Source organism: Geospiza fortis, unplaced genomic scaffold (genome assembly GCF_000277835.1).
Source record: "Geospiza fortis unplaced genomic scaffold, GeoFor_1.0 scaffold171, whole genome shotgun sequence".
NCBI classification, from domain to species: Eukaryota; Metazoa; Chordata; class Aves; order Passeriformes; family Thraupidae; genus Geospiza; species Geospiza fortis.
In genome coordinates this window covers 4,704,076-4,711,404 of record NW_005054313.1, presented here as the reverse complement: position 1 = coordinate 4,711,404, position 7,329 = coordinate 4,704,076, and positions in this window count along the sequence as shown.

The following is a 7,329-nucleotide window of genomic DNA, read 5'->3' as shown; positions in this document are numbered from 1 at the left end:
ATCAGGTTTTTTGTTGGGTGGTTTGGTTTTTTATCCCTTAGTAGCTGATCCAGCTGGAGAAATGCTGCAGTTCTTCCTCACTGCTGCACTTCCCCTACCTGGCAGCTTAAGCACAGATTTCCAGCTTTCCCACCTGAAGAAATGTATTATCATGTTTAATTGCATGGCTTATTAAACCTACCCCAACATTAGTTACAAACTATACATGCAGATCACAAATACACTGCATACACTAAGTGTTGTGCTCATCTATGCCAAGATGCCATTTAACCTGTCCTTACAGAGGACCCCTGCACTCACAGAAAGTGGGTTGGGAATGCAGTGCTGTGGCATCCAGCCATTCATGTTCAAAAATCTGATAAAATTACTCTTTTCTCAAAAGTCTTTCTGACTTGAGCTTCTTGTTCAGAATTTTTTTTTTCCAACTGTGGTATTTATAGTCTTTTTGTGGTATCTTCAGATCATTCACTGTGGAGACAAGAAGCACAGATTCAGACAGTCTAAGAGGCTTCTTCCCAGACAGGGAATGTGCCAAACTGCTGCCTGACGTGGGCTGCAGCGCCAGTGCCTGCAAGGGAACTGAGTATTCTGCCAGAGTGCCCCCTCCATCCTGTGCTCCCAGAACAATCTGAATGTTGTGGCACAGCCATGTGCCATTTCCAGATCTGCACAGGCTTGCACATTTTCTGCTCTGCAAATCAAGGCATACACAGCTCTGAAACAAGGGTGCTTGGGGGAAGGGAATGCACCCCTTCCTTTGGCTGGAAAAACCAAGTGCCTTCCACACTTTCTCCCTGAATAGGGCAAAATACTCAAAATACAGCCTTATATCTGTGCCTTCTATTATTGTATGTTCAGCTTTTCTGAAAATTGTGCTTCTAGATAATCTGTATTTAGAAAACCATATTTAACGTCCAATCTAACAAGAAAAATGTATATTTTATCTCCTGTTTCTTGCCTTGGTTCCCTTTTCTGTTATATCTTGAGATTATGGAGTCACTGGAGTAGAGAGTCTTTAAGGAAATGTGTCTGAACAAGGTTTGTTTTAGTATCAGACTTTCCCAGGGTGGTAATACTTCTGTGAATATGATTAATTTTCCTGAACTCTAGATATTTAGGTCTAAACCTGTCTTTTGGCCCTGCTTTGTCACTGGTAGAGGAAAAGCAGTAATTTCTTGGAGTGACTCTCAGGTCTGTGTCTGCTCCCCAAGATCCCAAATCTGTCTGTAAAGGGCACTGAGGTGTCAGGGGTAAGATCATTAAAGGTTCCTCTTTAGTTAATCCAGTGTATATGATTTTTATCCTGATTTTGGGTGAATAGATAGTTGGCAATTATTTGGTTACTGATGGCAACTTGAACTCTTCTAACTGAAGAAGAACCAAATCTAGATTATTGCTAGAATTTAAAGATGAGAATGGCAGATGGATTGAAATTGCTTTAATATAGCTGGTTTTTATGTCACTCTAATGCATGGTTGTACTGTTAATTGTCTTTGTTACCTCTCTGTGTCTCTAAAATTTCAATGGGTTTTCCTATCAGGACCTCAAAGAATATGTCCTGTGGTTTTGATATGAGTTGGCATATAGGGCCTATAAAAATCTACCTAAAACAGAGCAGTTTTCTTGTGAGTGTTCTGAGATCACACTGCTGTTCTCCATTTATAAATTATCCCAGTGCAGTTAGTCCATTTATTTTTCAGCTGTGTTTTTGGTTATGACTGTGTTCAGTTTTCTGAAAGTCAAAGACACCAGGAGTAAATTCATTATTTGACATTTCTTCTGTATGGCATATTAAACAGTGCTATTATATAGTGCTATTTCTTTCTCTTGGCTTTATAAATAGTCATGAAGTATATATTTATGGTGTGTAGAGTTATATATCCAATTAATGTGTTAAAAGTGCTCAAATAGGCAAAATTATATTTAATCCTCTGTGAATCACAGTGGTAAATATGAATGACAAAAAGTTGAGGGGAAAAAAGCTGGAGTACTGCTTGTGTTCAGTGCTTCCTGGCTGGAAATTGCCAAGAGCTGCAGAGAGTGGATTGTGGCAGAGCTGGTTAAAGCTCTGGGCAGCAGAGGTGTAAGGTGGTGGCTGCTATGCAGTGAAATTATGTGGAGAGAGGTTTTGGAAGCAGAGAGGCAATCTTAATTCTGCTCTATTTTATATCCAGCTGTTTTATTTCTCCCAGTCTGTTATACCTGGGCCACAGACATATCCACTCTTGTTCCTTAGACTTCTTAAGAGTGGATGGTGTAAGAGAGTTTCCAGTATGCAAACTCCAATTTTTTAATGTGTTGTTGGAATACCTTTACCAAAAAATATTCTTTGTTGCTTTGTATCTCAACATGATATGGATATAACACATGTTTGATGATTTGTTTGATACTGAATATTTAACATTTAATTCCTGACTGTGTTTCAGGGTAGTTGAGGAGTGTCCTGGTCCTTTGCTTCCTTACTGAGCTCCAGGGTTCTCTGCAAAAAACAGGGACTATTTTCAATAATAGCTGTCTGGATTTCTTCAGTTCTTCTCATTGTTTTCAGATTTCAGTGGTGGTACAAAGATGTGATAGATCTTTTAAGCCACTTCCTATTTGTCATGTGTTTTGATCAGCTGCTTTTACTCCCATAATTTAGATTATGAATGGGTTGTTGTAGCCATGGTGTCTGAATTGTTCTCTTTCTTTGCTCCTTAAGTCATCTTAGTCTATGGTGCAGCTTTGATTTTTTTCTAATGTGTGTTGGAGGAATTCTGAGCAGTTTTCTGGGAAAATAGTCTTTAGCTGCCAGTGCCCAGATGAAACATCTCAAAGGCATCTTCCTCCAATTTATTGAATGTGCATTCAAAGACAATGAGACATTCTGCTGATGCCACTGAATAGTACCCTTTGTGCTGCAGCCCTTGCAGATATTTATGGGTTTTATTTTGAACTTCAAGCACCAACTTGACCTACCTATTAAGAAACACTTTTCACTGAGTCCTAATTTATGATTTATAATCAGGCCAGATATTCCAGAGTAACAGCTGGCATATTCTTTCCTCTGCATAGATTTGCTTATTCTTGCAGCTCTGTACTAAGTAGGAATTTCCTGAAATCAGAAGTAATTTTTAAGGTATTTGTGGCTGATTCCTCGAGGAGCTTTATATATTTGTACCACTGAAAAGCAAAATACAAGATTTAAGGGGTTGGGGTATTACTCCATCTTTTTCACACCTCCTCTGATACAAAATAATGAGAATTATAGTATTTCCTTTTTATTTTTATCTTCCAGTATTTTTTTTTCCTTGAAAAGCAAGCCTGTATCCAACATGCCATAATCTGTGTGGAATGTATGTGCAGAAATGGAGTAGGAGGCATTCTGGTGTGTGTGCCTGATAGAAGCCTGAATTAATTCTGTGGGGTGAGGTTGATCACACAACTTAGTGTGGTCTGGATCACTAAACCTGCTATTGTGCCTGACCTACAACTGCTGCAAAGACATTTCAAACCTACGTGCTCCAGTTTTTCTGAACATGAATATGCCAGGACCTAATATGAATTTCAAAATCAAGCCTCTTTTTGCAGTCAGAAGCCTTTTAATATTTTTAAGCTAATTCTTTGCTGTAGAAGCGATGTTGGTTTCAGTGCCAATATCAAAGTGTAACTCTGACTGGATGGAGCAGCTCTGCTCAGCTGCTGGTGCATGCCATGGTTTGAGCAGTGGGAGCAGGGGTGAGGAGAAGGAGCATTTACAGCCCTGCCTGGGGATTCCTGCCTGAGCACATCCCTGCTGAACACATGGCTGCAGCACTTACCAGTGTCAGCTGTGGCAATGGAAGGCACAAGAAATTTACTGAAAAGCCTTAATTGTTCATCAGTTTGACAGTCCAAAGAATGATCTTCTCCTTCTACATTGTGGGCTTGGAATGTATAGTAGCTTTGGAGTGGTAAAATGAATATACCAAACCTCTGGTGTATTTCTTGAGAAGAAGGGACATCCAGTAAAATCTGTCACTTATCATGGCAGGTTATGAAAGCTTTAAAAGATCATTTTTTCCCTTTAACTAGTTCAGGAAAAGAGATTGTCCTCTTTCTGCTAGCATTCATAAGGACTATAATCTGTCTGATCTTGTCATGGCATGATCAGAGGCAGTTTAACTGTCTCATAAGAGCATTGTCCTCAGCAACTTGGTCCTTCTTCCAGCATTATCTACCCAAGTGAAATAATGTTCCAATCTCCAATGTGCTTTATCACTGGGGCAGCTGCCAAAATAGATGAGATTTTAGTAATAACAACTTCTACAAAGTAAAACATCAGTGGGAGCATTAGTTAAGTGTGACACCATCTGAATACATTGTCAGCTTGAGGATAATCAAGGAATATTTTTTATTATACACATAGTGAGTAATTTGGATACAAAAATACCTCTTGTGGGAATGCTATGTTTTATTTTCTGGGAATTTCTTTCAGCTCTGCAAAGCTGGAAATCTAAAAAGAAAAAACATGGTGTTGCCTCTGCAGTTTGCATATTGGTAGCTTCTTTTTGGTCCCAGTACTACTTGGACAGAGTTATGTGACCTTTGTAGGGCCTGTCAGTTATGATGCACAGTTGTGTTAGGATGTGCTTTAGAGACACAGGCTCTGAAATGCCAGGAAATAATTGAAGTGCTGCTTGCTGGCATTCTACCTAACTGAGAAAATGATGGATCCAGGGGATAACACTTTTCTCACATGGGTTTAAATTGCTACTGAGAAAATTTTTCTGGTTTTTGGTAAGAAAATAGCTGTAAAGTTTCTAGAATTTACCAACAGCATTTCCAAGCCTCCATTCTGCTTTGCTCTTCACCATTGGGACCATTGGTTTTTGTCACTGTGAAGGAACAGAGGCACTATGCATGAAGTGCATTGCAGCTGGTAACAAGTGCTGTATGGAGGAACCAAAATCTCAGCTGTTACACAGGGAAAAGAGATCCAGGAGGAGACACAGGACTGTCAGGCAGTAGCAGAGGGTGACATGGAGAGTGCAGTCTTGGGAACCTCTTTGCCATAAAATTGAGCTGTCAGCTGACTCCTGGCTTTCCAAAATGGGGCAGTTTCTCACCAGAGATGCAACTGTGTGTTCTAGCAAGCCAAGGGCAGGTCTGCACACACTGCTACAAACCCCAGGTTGGGGCCTGGGGAAGAACTGTGCCACTCTGCCATCCCAGCAGGCTCCTGACTGCAGCCTCAGAGAGGGTGTCTGTGGTGATCCAATGGCCCATTTTTTAAATGAACAATGTTCAGTTGCTTTTTAATTGCAAGAAAAACTTGAAAAATTAGGCAGATGGGAAAGCAAGAGTGTGAAGAGTGCTGTGCTGCTTTTGTTATTCTCCAAATTGTAGCTCATAATTATTATACTTTTTTTTTTACTCAATCATTGCACTTTGAAATGGACAATAAAAATGAAGAACTGCTGTTTGTTGTGCTGTATGGTCTCTGGGGTGCAGTTCTATTTGTTCTTGGACAGAAAGTTTTAGTTTGCTGATGTGATAGATTCTTACTCATTTTGCTATGCCTATGAATTATAAGCTAAGCCTGCTTAAGATAAGTCTTCTGGGAAATTCTATGCAAGGTCTTATTTCTTTCTCTTCTTTCTCCTTTACAAGTGTAATACTATAAGCAAAACTCAAATATGCACTTCTATGCTAAGCTGGGACATCAACTGCAGAGTCTCCTGGTTTTGACTGGGATAAAATGATTTGTTTTCCTGGCACTGGTGCAGGGCTGCACTTTGGAGCTCTGGGAACAATGCTGAGAGCACAGTGACACCTTGGCTGGTGCTGAGCAGCGCTCACCTGCAGCCAGGGGCTGGTCAGAGCCTCATGCCCTGGCAGTGAGCAGTGCACAGGGAGCTGAGAGGGAGCACAGCCAGGACAGCTGACCCCACCTGGCCAGGGCATTTTCCACACCCAGAAATGTCCTGCTTGGTGTAGATATATTGGAGGAAGCAATTATTCTTGTAACCCTCACTGACATCAGAAATATATATTCACATATATGCAGGACTTTGTAATTATTCCTTAGACTACCTTAGAGTACATTTAGATTAGATATAAGAAAGAAATATTTTGCAGTAGGTGTGGTGAAACACTGACATGGGTTGTCCAGAGAGGTGATAGGTGCTCCATCCCTGGAAATATTCAAGGCCAGGCTGGATGGGGCTCTCAGGAACCAGGTCTGTTTGAAAGTGTGCCTGCTCACTGCAGAGGGCTCGGGTTAGGTGACTTTTAAAGGTGCTTTTCAGCCCAAACTATTCTTTGTTTCTGTGCTGATAAGCCTTATGCCTTTGGGTGTATGGTGATTGTCTTCTTTCTCATCTGCCAGCATGGGATGAGATGGAATGATTGTTCTTTTTTCTTTCATCTTGTTCGACCTATACCTGTGGCGGTTTCATAAGGAAACTCTCCAGTGCAATGCCTGAGGACACCAGCACTTTTTGCAGTAATTTTTTATTTCAGAGAGATGAGAAATTTAATATGATGGAGTTGTTTTCCTATCTCTGCTTCTCTACTGTGCTTAGGCAGCTGTAGCAGAACTGAATGTATTAAGTTCAGATTTTGTTTGACCCAATAGTTCATCTGTCAATGTACCACGGGATTAGCATGAATTACAGGTCAATGGTGTAGTTAGAATGGAGACAAAATTTATGTGATTAGTTGCAGCAGAGAATTGTCACTGTGACAAAGGATCAAAGCCTTCTCTTATAGGAAACTTGGCATTCGAAAGCTGGGGGTTTCTTGAAGTTGATTTGAAGTGGTATCAGTGTAACAAAGTGCATGGCTTTGATTTGAAATGTCAACTTTAAAAATAACTTCTTTGAAAAGTGTTTTTGAGCTCAAGAGCTTCCACATTCTTCATGAAGTCTTGGTATTCAGTCAGATTCTTCTATATGCTGTAATGCATTTTCTTATCTTGGCTATGAATTAACTGATAACAAAATTTGCTATATGAAAGATATCCCATGTCACAGAAGGTTTAGCAGTAGTGATTTGGGAAAGGTCTGTGCTTGAACATCTAAAGCAACGGGTCAATTTTTCTAAGTGAATGACACATATGGTATTCGTTAAGAGAGCTCAGTGATGCTGTGAACTGCAGGACCCGTGTCACGGATCCGTGTGATGACAGTATCCGTCGAACGGGGGGGGATTTTTATTATGCAGTCTCACTGCTTGACCCCTGGAAAAACCCATGTACAACATCAGCCGTTTGACAGCACGTTTGGGTCACGCGCTGTGCCAGGCGCATCCCCCTCTGGAAGCGACCGAGGGCAGTTCCCCCGTCCTGCCCGGCTTGGCGGGGACAGC